Raw genomic sequence first — 13,310 nt, 5'->3', positions numbered from 1 at the left:
GGATTAGCTTCTGGTGATTTCCCTCTAGCTGTAACAGAGATGTGAATAACCTGGGTATCAGACAGATAGTACTGGAAAGATGATGACATCCTGGAGAACTTCAATCTTCTCTCCTTTGACATGATGCAATCTATTGGTCCAGTTGTGAAGAATTTTGTTTTCATTACATTGAGCTGTGATCCATATTGAAGGCTGCAATCTTTGATCTTCGTGAGCAAGTGCTTCAAGTCCTACTCACTCTCAGCAAGCAAGGTTGTGTCATCTGCACATCACACATTGTTATTGGAAGTAGAATCTAATAAATAATAACTAATGATAATGATTGGTTAGTAATATGAAATAGTTGAAAAGCTAATTAAATTAGAGCCAAGACAAGTATGACCCTGAATTGGATCTTGTACTAGAGAGAAAACAAACAAACAGCTGTCAGATATTCAAGGACATTTGAATTAAATTTGAAGACCAGTTAATAATTTTGTATTAATATACATTTTTGGTTTTGACAATTGTGCTGAGGTTACTTGTGGTATCAATATTTGGAGGAAGCGTGGCAAGGGAATATGTGAATTAAAAAATTACTTTAGTGTGTTGAAAATATACACATTAGAGAGTGCACCAATTCAACAATTTCTACATGTGCAATTAAGTAACAGTGAGTAAATTATTCAATTTGTGCAGTTATTCTTTTTTTTTTTTAATTTTAACAATTTATTGGGGCTCATACAATTCTTTTCACAGTTCATATATATACATACATCAATTGTATAAAGCACATCTGTACAGTCTTTGCCCTAATCATTTTTTTCTCTTTTCTTCTTTTACATTTTATTAGGGACTCATACAACTCTTACCACAATCCATACATATACATACATCAATTGTATAAAGCACATCCATACATTCCCTGCCCCAATCATTCTCAAGGCATTTGCTCTCCACTTAAGCCCCTTGCATCAGGTCCTCTTTTTTTTCCCCTCCTCCCTCCCCCTTTCCCCCTCCCTCATATGCCCTTGGTAATTTATACATCGTTGTTTTGTCATATCTTGCCCTATCCGGAGTCTCCCTTTCCCCCTTCTCTGCTGTCCCTCTCCCAGGGAAGAGGTCACATGTGGATCCTTGTAATCAGTTCCCCCTTTCCAACCCACTCACCCTCCACTCTCCCAGCATCGTCCCTCACACCCTTGGTCCTGAAGGTATCATCCACCCTGGATTCCCTGTACCTCCAACCCTCATATGCACCAGTGTACAGCCCCTGTCCTATCCAGCCCTGCAAGGTAGAATTCGGATCATGGTAGTTGGGGGGAGGAAGCATCCAGGATCCGGGGGAAAGCTGTGTTCTTCATCGATACTACCTCACACCCTACTTAACCCATCTCCTCTCCTAAACCCCTCTATGAGGGGATCTCCATTGGTCGACACTTGGGCCTTGGGTCTCCACTCTGCACTTCCCCCTTCATTTAATATGATATATATACATATATACATACATATATACATATACACATATATACACATACATACACACACTTATATCTTTTTTTTTTTTTTACATGATGCCTTATACCTGGTCCCTTGGGCACCTCGTGATCGCACTGGCCGGTGTGCTTCTTCCATGTGGGCTTATTTGCTTCTGAGCTAGATGGCCGCTTGTTCACCTTCAAGCCTTTAAGACCCCAGACACTATCTCTTTTGATAGCCGGGCACCATCAGCTTTCTTCACCACATTTGCTTATGCACCCATTTGTCTTCAGCGATCCTATCATGGAGGTGTGCAGTCAATGATATGATTTTTTGTTCTTTGATGCCTGGTAACTGATCCCTTTGGGACCACTCGCTCACTCAGGCTGGTGTGTTCTTCCATGTGGACTTTGTTGCTTCTGAGCTAGGTGGCCGCTTGTTTATCTTCAAGCCTTTAAGACCCCAGTCACTATCTCTTTTGATAGCCGGGCACCATCAGCTTTCTTCACCACATTTACTTGTTCACACACTTTGGCTCCAGCCGTTGTGTCGGGAGAGTGAGCATCATAGAGTTCCAATTTAATAAAAGAAGGTATTCATGCATTGAGGGAGTGTTTGAGTAGAGGCCCAAGGTCCTTCCGCCACCTTAATACTTGACCTATAAATATAGACACATAGATCTATTTCCCCATCCTCCTATATATATTTGCATGTACATGTCTTTGTCTAGACCTCCATGAATGCCCTTTGACTCCTAGCTCTTTCCTCCATCTCCCTTGACTTTCCTCCTGCCCTACTACCATGCTTCATCGCCACCTGGGCTAGAGTATACCTCTTCTCTAAGCAACCTTACCCTTGATCTTTCCCAGCAGGCCTGCCACTCCCACTTCTCTACCATTTGGGGTCCCATGTTTTTCCCTTGTCCCTGGGTTTGTTAACACCACTTCCTTACCCCCCCTACCCCCCCACCCCAAGTCCCCCCAAAACTGTCGGTCCCGTTGTTTTTCCTCCAGATAGTTCATCCAGCCTGTCCTATTCAGACAGACCTGTGGAGTCACTAACATGCATGAAAACTAGACAGAGGAAAACAAAGCAACAGTATACAACCAGACAACAAAACAACAAAAACAAACCACTGACAAAGAACAGAATAAAACAGTTCACAAGAGAAAAGCTTGTAGTTAGTTCAGGGATCGTTTGCTGGCCCTTAGGAGCGTTTTCCAGTCCAGTCTGTTGGGGCACCACGCCTGTGCAGTTATTCTTAATCTCCCTTTTTGAATTATTTTTTCTCACTAATCTGAACTCACTGTCTCCTACATCTCCTATAGAACCCTTTGAGTCTTGTTGTAATTTTGATCCCATATAGACAGTCTTTCAGAAGAGCACAATATTCAAGGCAGACATTTATTACCACTTACACATTTAAAATTCTCATAGAGATATTTAATGGAAAACGTTCTGATGGTGCTGAGGCTGATTTATTCCTGAAATTATGACCCAGAGACAAAATTTAACTTAAACCAAAAATGTCCTCTGATGTCCTTTTTAAACCTACAATTATATAACTTACATGGTAAAAACTGTCTACCTTGATCACTGTGCTCTTCTGAAAGACTGTCTATAGCAGATCAAAGGGAAAACCACCACCAAATAAAGTATTTTGTACTTACCAAGCTTTTTGTGATTGCTGATACTTTTTTTCAGAATATTTTATTGTGATACGAGAGAAAATTAGCGTCATTAAATTTATGTAACAATTTCTGTACATATTTATTTCGGTCTTTATTTCGGTAAGGAGGGACAGTGTCAGAAAGCCACAGAGTTAGTTTCACCCTGTCCTATAGGAATGACATGAATCAGCATGGACTTGATGGCAGTGAGTTTGGTTTAATACGTATTGTTTAGGGACATTCATTACACTTGTTACATTGTGCCAATATTCTCATTATTTCTAGCCTGACATTTCTGTTTCCCTGACTCTATCTTTCTTGTCTCTCCTTACTCTATCATCCTTGGTTTAGGGTGAGTATTACCCTGAGGTCTCATTTGGATGAATACACATGATTTAGAGGAGTGCAAGTGACATTAGTTATTTTATGAGTCATTTTGTCTGTTGGCTGAGACAGAGGTGACTTCACCTTCAGGAGTGGTTTGAATTCCAAGTTTAAAGGAATTTCATCGTGATAGTGTCAAAGTTTCCTCTAGTCAGTAGTGGCCTCGTAGGTTTGTTCCTTTTTAGGAATTTGAGTTTTCTTTGACATTTTTCTCCATTCTATCTGGGACATTCTGGTGATAATGGTTGGTAGTGGTAGCCAGGCATAATTTAGTTCTGATCTCCAGGTAAGTGAGACAGTGGTTCATGCCAATTATCAGTCTTACAAGTTAGTTTCTCCTTTGAGACTTTAATTTCCTTCTTTTGCTTTTGCTCCAGACATGTAGAGAAAGCTTGTAAAAGCTTAAGACACCTGTCATCAAATTGGGATATAAAACATCTTCCTGAGATATGTTTTGACAACTGAATGAGTTGTCTCACAAGACCGAAACCCTCAAATCCAGACCCCATGAGATATTGGGCTATGTTTGAGAAGTGTCTAAAACTGTGGCCAACTCCTCCTCCATTTCTAATAGTCTTTATTGCTTTTTGAAAAGGTGAATTTTCATCAGGATTTCTTTTTCTATTTGAAGAACTTCCTTTATATAATCTTGTACTGCAGGTCTACTGTTAGCAACACATTTTCCTATATATAGGAACATACAATTTGCCTTCATTTGTGAAAAATATTTTCACTTGGTGGACCGTTATTTCTCTTCCTTTCTACTGCTTCCTTAGTTTCTGGTGTGATGTCCAATGTTAGCTTGAATGTTGTTCCCATTGATGTAATAGGTTGTTTTTCTAATGGAACTTCTAAGATTTGCTTTTTTAATTTGGATTACAACAGTTTACTTTGTGCAGTTTTTTCCCTTGTGTTTACCCTTTTGACTGTTTATTGAACACTTAAATCTGTAAATTTATGCCAGTCATTAAATTTGAGAAATTGTAAATTATTTCTTTAAGTGTGTGTGTACAATCTTTTTTTTTGCCTAGTACTTGCTTTGCTAATCTTCTGTGACTCCTACTGTATCTCTGGGAGATCATCTAATAGGTCCCTGTACATGTTCACCCCAATTCCCCTCACTTTCTTCTCTATCTTCTTACAGGAAAATGTCCACTAATGTATCTTGAAATTCATTTATTGTTTTCTCTGTCATTGCTATTGTGCTATTTATTTAAGTCCATTCAGTAATTTTTCTTTAAATGTCATATCTTTAAGTTTATATTTTTCACTTTCTTTTTTATTTATACAGGCGGTCCTAAGATGATGAACAAAATCTGGCCCTAAATAATCTGTTGTATTTGTAAGTGCGTCCACCCTGGACCCCCAAACACTTCTTGGATTACTTTGGAGCAATTCCAGGTATAATCTTATTTTATTTACATAGTTAAAAAAGAAAACAATTACTTAATATCATCAATATCCAGTGTTTAAACTTTTCCAACTGTTTCAAAAAAAGTTTGTTGGTTGCACTAAAGATGTTTTGTTGTACATGTTGCGATGTGTTGGTTGCACCAAGTAGCAACCATACAATGCAACTGGCTGTCAAACCACTGGAGAAACAATCAGCAAAAACAAAACACTTGTTATTGAGTTGATTCTGATACGTAACAGCTTAATAGGACACAGCAGAACTGCTCCATTGGGTTTCCAAGGTGGTAATCAGTATGGAAGTAGATTGCCACATATTTCTCCTGTGGAGTGGTTGGTGAGTTTGAACCATGCACCTTTCAGTGGTGCTTGGCCAGAGTGTCAGTAAGATTGCTTGATAAAGTTCTAAAGTATACTATATAGGTCCCTTCTTGGTCTTTCCCTCTTTGTCTTTTACATTTTCCGGCAAGTTATTTGTTGAAGAATTGGGTTGCTTTAGAGTTTTCTGCTATTGGTTTTGCTGGTTTGCATGTTCTCCTATTGTCTGCAATTACTCTAGGTTGGTAAATTGACATGCTAAGTCGTTTGATTTTTGTTGGCAAGGACATTTCATTATTCTAAGCCTTGTTTCTATTTATGCAATAAAACACATTTCCTTTACACTAAGCATAGAGTACCAGAAAAAATGTTTATTTTTGTTTTGTTGACTATGCAATGGCATTCAACTATGTGGATCATAACAAACTATAGATAGGCTTGAGGAAAATTGGAATTCCAGGATGTTTCCTTGTGCTTAAGCAGAACTTCTGCATGAATCAAGAGGCAATCGTTTGAAGGGAATATTTCATTCAAAGGGAATATTTAAATAATAACTTCAAATTAGCTAATGTGTGTGTGTGTCAAGGTTATACTTTTTGACCATACTTATTCAATGTGTGTACTCAACAAATAATCAGAAGATCTGACTTGTGTGAGAAAGAATCTGACATTAGGATGGGAAGAAGGTTCATTAATAACCCGATATGCAGATGACATGACCTGGCTTGATGAAAAAGAGAACTTGAAGCACTTGCTAATTATCAACTATTTCAGTCTTCAGTATCAATTACATTTTAATGTGAAGAAAACCTCAATCCTCAAAACTAGATCAATAGGTCACATCATGATAAATGGAGAAAAGATTGAAGTTTTCGAGAATTTCATCTTAACTTAATGCCCCAGTCGATGCTCTTGGAAGCAGCAATAAAAGGATGAAGCAATGCATCGCTGCACAGGACCTCTTTAAAATGATGAAGAGCAAGGACGTTACTTGGAGGAGTAAAGTGTGCTGGATGCAGTTATGATATTTTCAGTGACCTCATACACATGTCCAACTTGGACACGGAATAAGGAAGACAGAGGAAAAATCAATGCGTTAGAATTGTGGTGCTCGTGGCAAATCTTGAAAGTACTCGGGATTACTAAGAGAACAAACAAATCTTTCTCAAAAGAAAAACAGACAGAATGCTCCTTAGAAGTGAGGTTGGCAAGACTTCATCTCATGTACTTTGGAGGAGACATTTTCAGGAGAGATTAATCCCTGGAAAAGAACATTCTACACACATTGCTTGGCAGAGTAGAAAGTCAAGGAAAAAGAGGAAGTACCTTCAGGAGATGGGTTTACTTGGTGGCTCCAATAATTGACTCAAGCATAACATTAATTGTGAGGTCAGACCCAGGCAGTGTTTTGTTCTGTTGTACACAGGTTCCTAAAAGTCAGCACCTACTGGATGCCACCGAACAACAAGAAGAAGGTAGACGTATTACCTTTAACTTTCAGGGAAGAGGGGTCATCAGAAAAGAAGAACACTCTCCACCAATGACATATATTCAGTTTCTGGAAGTTGTTAAAGACAGTCACATCTTATGGGGAATAATCTGAATTTCATGCACATTAAACAGTTTTGTGCAGTGATCAGTCACTGAAGCAAAAATATAACTTGAATTTTCAGTTACAGACGGCAGAGTGAAAGTACATATTAATCCTAGCTCTACCAAAACTCTACTAAAATGACAGTACAGTTACAATATAGTCACAAAGAAAACGGAAAAGAAAATAGTAGCTTTGACCTTGGAAGCTTCAAAGTAGCTTGGTGGGTAAAAAAATGTTTCAGCAAATCTTTAGTTGGCAGCACAGAAGCAGAGTTTTAACATAGCGGTCCCCTCTTTCTCTCCATACACTGAAGAATTGTCCAATATTTTCAAATCCCAGAAGACAAGATAGATGTAAAAGGTTTCTAGACTGTAAGACTCCAGATCTAGTTGATAGCAGTTACTGTCTTGAAAAATGTGTCTTACAAGTCTTCATTCAGTTTCCTCCAAGAATATGAACATATAACTTATATCCTCTAGTCATGAGATTAGAAAAATATTCCTTGGAAAATCTAACTAGACTTATAAAAAGACCTAAATATAATAATATAGGGGATTTCCAATGAAAAGGCCCATTCATTATATCCTAATTGAACCTACAAGTTGATGTTTCACTCACTGCACATACTTTGCAATCATATTCAGATTTTTAGTGCTCTATTTAGGAGCCCTGGTACTATAATGGTTATTCATTGAGATACGATTCACATGGTCGGCAGTTTGAAATCACCAGCAGCTCTGATGGCAATGATCGAGCTTTCTACTTTCATAAAGAGTGAGTGAGATTCTTTAATACGAGCATATAGATACTTTACTTGAAATTTGAAGATTATTTTTCAGAAAGGAGTTTCTGATAGTTATTCTAAGATTTAAGAGAGGGGTCAAATAAAAAGGAATAAAGCAAATAGACTAGGCAAAAGAGCAAGAGCAAGTGAAAACTACTTCCCCCAAAAGTAGTAAATGGAATTCTACAAAAAAAGAATTTTCAGAGAACAAAGATCTATTTTAACCTAAAAATATTATAGCATAAATTAATAAAAAAATCAGAAAGATAAGAAAAATGTGAGGACATCTCTAGAGAGTAGAATAAAGACAAAGAGAAAGAAAGCATGAAAGAAAAATTTAAAAACAGAAGGAGTAGACTTTCTGGAGCCACAGAGACTGGCGAATGCTTGAAATTGTTGCATTGAGATAATCCTTGAACTTCAATTGAAAACTATCTCCTGAAGTCTTCTTAAAACCAAACAAGAGCTTAATTTAACTAGTTAAGAATATCTGCCTTGAGCATTATGCTTTTAAAAGAATTCTTTACAAGGGATCAAGTTGACAATAACAATCGTAGGGACCAGTGAATTATAAATGAAGGGCGGGTAGATCTCACTAAAGGAGGATGAGAGTGAATGTGATTGTCATTACTGAATTTTACATATAGAAATTGTTGGATTGGTGCATGTTCTGCTGTTATATTCTCAGCGGTAACAATTTTAATAAAATAAGAAAAAAAAAGAAACCCAAACAAAAGATCAAAAATACCGGGAGGTCCAAATACTAAGCATAAAGGAAAAAAGCAGGCATCGGAGTGTGGGGATAGAAGGGTGTAACTCAAAGAAACAATTCAAGAAAATTTGCAAGAATCTAGACATTAGACCCAGTCCTAGGAGTAAAAGAACACTATAAAATATGAAATTTCATAGATCTGGGAAAAGGAGAAGATTCTACAAGGTAAGCTAGTGATAGTGATAGGAGGGACTGATAAAAAAGTTCAGAATTCTGAGGAATAAGTTTCAATGTAGAATTTTATATCCAGCCAAACTATCAATTAAATGTGACAATGCAATAAAACATTTCTTCAGATATTCAAAATCTAAAAAAATAAAATTATCTCCTATTATACTCTTTCTATGGATACCAGAAATTGAGTTCTACCATGTGAGGAAATAAACCAATAAAGACATGGAATACAAACACTGTTGAATCCTACACAGAAAACAGGCTAATGGGACATTCCAGGATGATGTTCACAAAGGGAAATCCCAAGATGACAGGTGTGCAGCAGATCAAGAGAACAACCATCCCAAACTGGAGAAGACCAGAAAGCTGTGGATAAAAATGAATCAAGATAAACTTGCTCAAGTATCTATACATGTGAATATAAGAGGAAGCTTCAAAAAGGTCATGGAAAATGTAGTTATCTTGTGTTTGCATGCACTTCCACTCCCCAATTTTTTGAAGATTCCTCTTATTACAAGAACATTTCAATAACTTGGGTAAAAGGAGTTTGGGGATGAATGAAAAAAATGATAGAATGTACAGAAAATAGGTGGACTAAGGCAAGTATCATATTATATTACAAACTTAGCATTGATCAACACATCCATGTGCATAACTTGAACACTGAATACTGATCTAATAAACATGAATACACTGGAGAAAAGGTTTCAGGGAAGTATGCATGTGTTGTAAATGAAATTTTAAAAAAGATATATTTTCATTTTCCAAATAGAAAGAAATATCATGAGGGAGAAAAGATTGAAATGGGGCAGTGAGGCAACCAAACAATCCATTGACTTGAATTTATCAACAAAAGACCTCTTTAAAGTGCTAACAAAGATGGTAACACTTGGTAAGATTGTAAGGATCAAGGTGAGCCTGAATCTACACATATTTTTTCAAAACCATTTAATTGGGAGTTAATACAAATATCACATTCCATAGTTCAATCATATCAAGCAATATTGTAAAATTGCTCCACAATCACCTTCAAAATATTATTTTCTTTTCTGAACTCTTTGACATCAGTTTCCTATACACATACCCCACACTATACCCCCCTTCCCAGAAATCCTTATTCTACTTGGGGTGCCTACAAGTCCATCAATCCTGGTGTGGTACTTACATAATCTGGTGTCAACTTGAGACCATTAAGAGTGAAGGGGTGGAGTTTAGCCTGTCAATCAGGTCACAGCTTGATGACCTCATTTGAAGGTACAACTGAGATAAATAGCTCTCTGGAGGCCAGATATGCTCACTCCTTGCAAGACATTCCTGTTGACAAGTCACGTGGACCTACACTGATAGAGCCAGAGCCCTGGAGCTGGAGATGCCTCATGGAGACCCACACCAATGCTGAGATGCTTCCACCACCACTGGATCCACAAGACTTTCCACCCACTGGCCTGTGATCTCCCTGTTTCCAACATCATTGCATGGCTGCATGAGTCTAAATTGGAATTTATGGACTAGTACTGACATATGGGCTAATATTGAACTTATGGACTTGATCTGGATTGGGCTAGGATATTATCTAAATGTATACTTGATATTTGATATAAAGTTCTCTCCTACACACATATGAGTGTCTCTGGATTTGTTTCTCTAGTCAACCTGGACTAACACGTCTGGGTTTCATATACTGAAAAACAGAAAAACATATAACAAAAATTCAAGAGGGTGACTGTGTTAGTAGACTAGAAAAACAAATTTTATAGACATTCATATGTGCATAAGAGCTTTATATAAAGAGAAATTAATTGTACATTAAGAAAGCATCCCAGCCCAGTCTAAGTTAAGTTCATAAGTCTGATATTAGCCCATATTTCTGATACCAATATGTAAATTCCTCTTCAGGCTCACAAAACACATGCAATGATGCCGAATGCAGGAAGATCACAGACCAGGTGGTGGGGAGTCTTGTGGATCCAGTGGCATTGTATGCATCTCAGCACTGGCAGGGGTCTCCACGTGGCTGCTCTAGCTCAGGGCACTAGCGTAGTTCCATATGTCTTGTCAGCAGAGAGTATCTCAGGAAGTGAGTGGAGAAAGAGAGTCTCCTGCCTCCAAGGAGGAAATACAAGAGCTCCCAGAATCCTCAGGAGAAGGATCCTCATGCCCACACAGAGGACTCATGGCTATGACCAGACTGACAGAGTAGACTTCACCCCATCACTCTTAATCCTCTCAAGTGCCAAGGTGAAACCAGATTATGTAACTACCAAAGTGACGTCCAATGACCTAACACAGCTGACATAAATCCCAATGTGTTCCAATAATAACAATAACACAGAAAATGTTGAAAACCAGATCTGGTGTGACCTGCATCAGAGCGGGAATTAACTGAAAAGGTTTTAACCTTTTAAGCCAGGTTTGTCCTTTTAATCTTCTATCGTCATCTCTTCAATGCACTCTGTTTAGTAACCACTCTTTCCCTATCCCTTTATTATGGATAGAGGGAAATCACCAGAGACTTATTTCCTATGTAGACCCCCATAAATGTATCTTGGGTTCCCACTGTCATTCATAGCCTTCTGCACAATTGAGGATCTGATACTATTCTCTCCTTTGATTTTGGATTATGATTTATGATCCTTTGGTGACTGGTGTTGATGTGCACCTCCATGTGGACTTAGTTGACATCTCACTTAGAAGGTTGCTTGTTTGGAGACAAGCCTTTAAGTCCCCAGATGCTATTTTGTCTGATAGCTGGGCACCATCTAATTTCTTCAAAACATTTGTTATAGCACCCGTATATTCTATATTCCCATCCTGAGAGTATCAAGCAGGGAGCCACGATATTTTTACAACTGCCTTATAAGCATGCAAAAGTTAGACAATGAATAAGAAAGACCGGAGAAGAATTCCTATGTTTGAAATAGTTTTGGCAAAAATACTGAAATTCCTAGAACAACGAAGAAATGACCACAACGAACGGATTTGTTTTGGAAGAACAGCAGGAATGCTCCTTAGAGCAAGGAGCTGCTGGGGGTCTAGAACTGTGGACACTGCGGATTGCAGCACCATCACAGCACCTATGCTATTTACAAGGTCATTCATTTAGCCAATGGTGCAGAATCTAAAACACAGTTGAGAAAAGGGCATTGTATGTATATAGGCTGGCTACTCAGCTATACAGGAATTGTTGACTTGTACAGAGAAAAGTTAAAGTAACTGCACACTATTGACACAAGCAATGTAGGTTGGTGATAGGGTAAAACTTTAGATAACACTTACTCACAAAAGCAGAACCCTGCCTGCCAGTATAAGATGTCATAAAAAATAAAAATGAGAATAAAAATAGTAAATATATCCAAACCCAAGGAGGTACATGTTGGTCCAACACAGTAATGGGAAAAGGATGGAGGGGGAGGGAGCAAAAGGGGGTTGTTGAAAGTGAAATGATAAGGGAGGAAACAGAACACTAATCCACCAGGGAGAGTACTGGTCTTGTCTCCACAGAACCTGGAAGGGGCATGCAGACCCTACCATGTAGCACCAGACCATGAGGACAGCGTGGTCACATGGAAGGATGCAGCCAGAGCCAAATTGACCCCCTCCCTGCAAGTGGGTGCAGTGGAGAGTAGGTTGGGAGAGGGGCCAGCATGCCACACCCACATGGAGGTAGGTCGTGAGGGAGGAAAAGAAACAAGAGTTGGACTGGGCCCCATGCTGGCACACGATGCTCAGAGAATGACTTCCTTGCTAGGAGATAATGGGACACAGAGGGAACTGGGCAGCACATGTCACACTGTCCCCTTACTGGAGCAGACTGCGACAGAGGACATTTCTGAGGTCACATGGAAGGGAAGCAGCACAGTCTGAATCCCCCAAAACTGAGCGAATCAAGATGGAAGTATACCTGGATAAACAATCGGGAGGAGAAAACAACAGACCAATGGTTCCAGGGGGACATGGAAGGAGGAGAGGTGGGGTGAAGGAAGTGGTGCTAACAGACTCAGGGACAAGGGAACAAGTGGTTCAAATCAGCAGTGAAGGAGAGTGTAGGAGGCCTGGTAGGGCTTGAGCAAGGGTAATGTAACAGAGAAGAAATACTGAAACCAAATGAAGGCGGTGCATGATAGTGGGACAAGAGGAAAGTAAAAGGAAATACAAGGAAGAACTAGGAGATAAGGAGTATTTATAGAGGCCTAAATACAGGAATGCACATATATAAATATATTTATTTATGATGATGAGGAAATACATCTATGTACACATATTTATAGGTTTAGTATTAAGGTAGAAGATGGACATTGGGCCTTCACTCAAGTACTCTCTCAATGCAAGAACACCTTGTTGTATTAAACTGTCATTCCATGATGCTCACCTTCCCGACACCGGATCGCTGAAGACATACGGGTGCATAAGCAAATGTGGTGAAGAAAGCTGATGGTGCCCGGCTATCAAAAGAGATAGTGTCTGGGGTCTTAAAGATTTGAAGATAAACAAGCAGCCATCTAGCTGAGAAACAACCAAGCCCACATGGAAAAAGCACATGAGCCAGAGTGATCACGAGGTGTTGAATAGATCAGGTTTCAGGCATTAAAGAAAGAAAAATCGTACCATTGAGTGCTCACCTTCCTGATACGATCGCTGAGGACAAAGAAAGCTGATGGTGTCCGGCTATCAAATGATATAGCGTCTGGGGTCTTAAAGGCTTGAAGGTCAACAAGCACCCATCTAGCACAGAAGCATCAAAGCCCA

This window comes from Tenrec ecaudatus, chromosome 1 (assembly GCF_050624435.1).
Source record: "Tenrec ecaudatus isolate mTenEca1 chromosome 1, mTenEca1.hap1, whole genome shotgun sequence".
Lineage (NCBI taxonomy): Eukaryota > Metazoa > Chordata > Mammalia > Afrosoricida > Tenrecidae > Tenrec > Tenrec ecaudatus.
The sequence above is the reverse complement of the archived record's forward strand: the minus strand, read 5'-3'. Positions refer to the sequence as shown.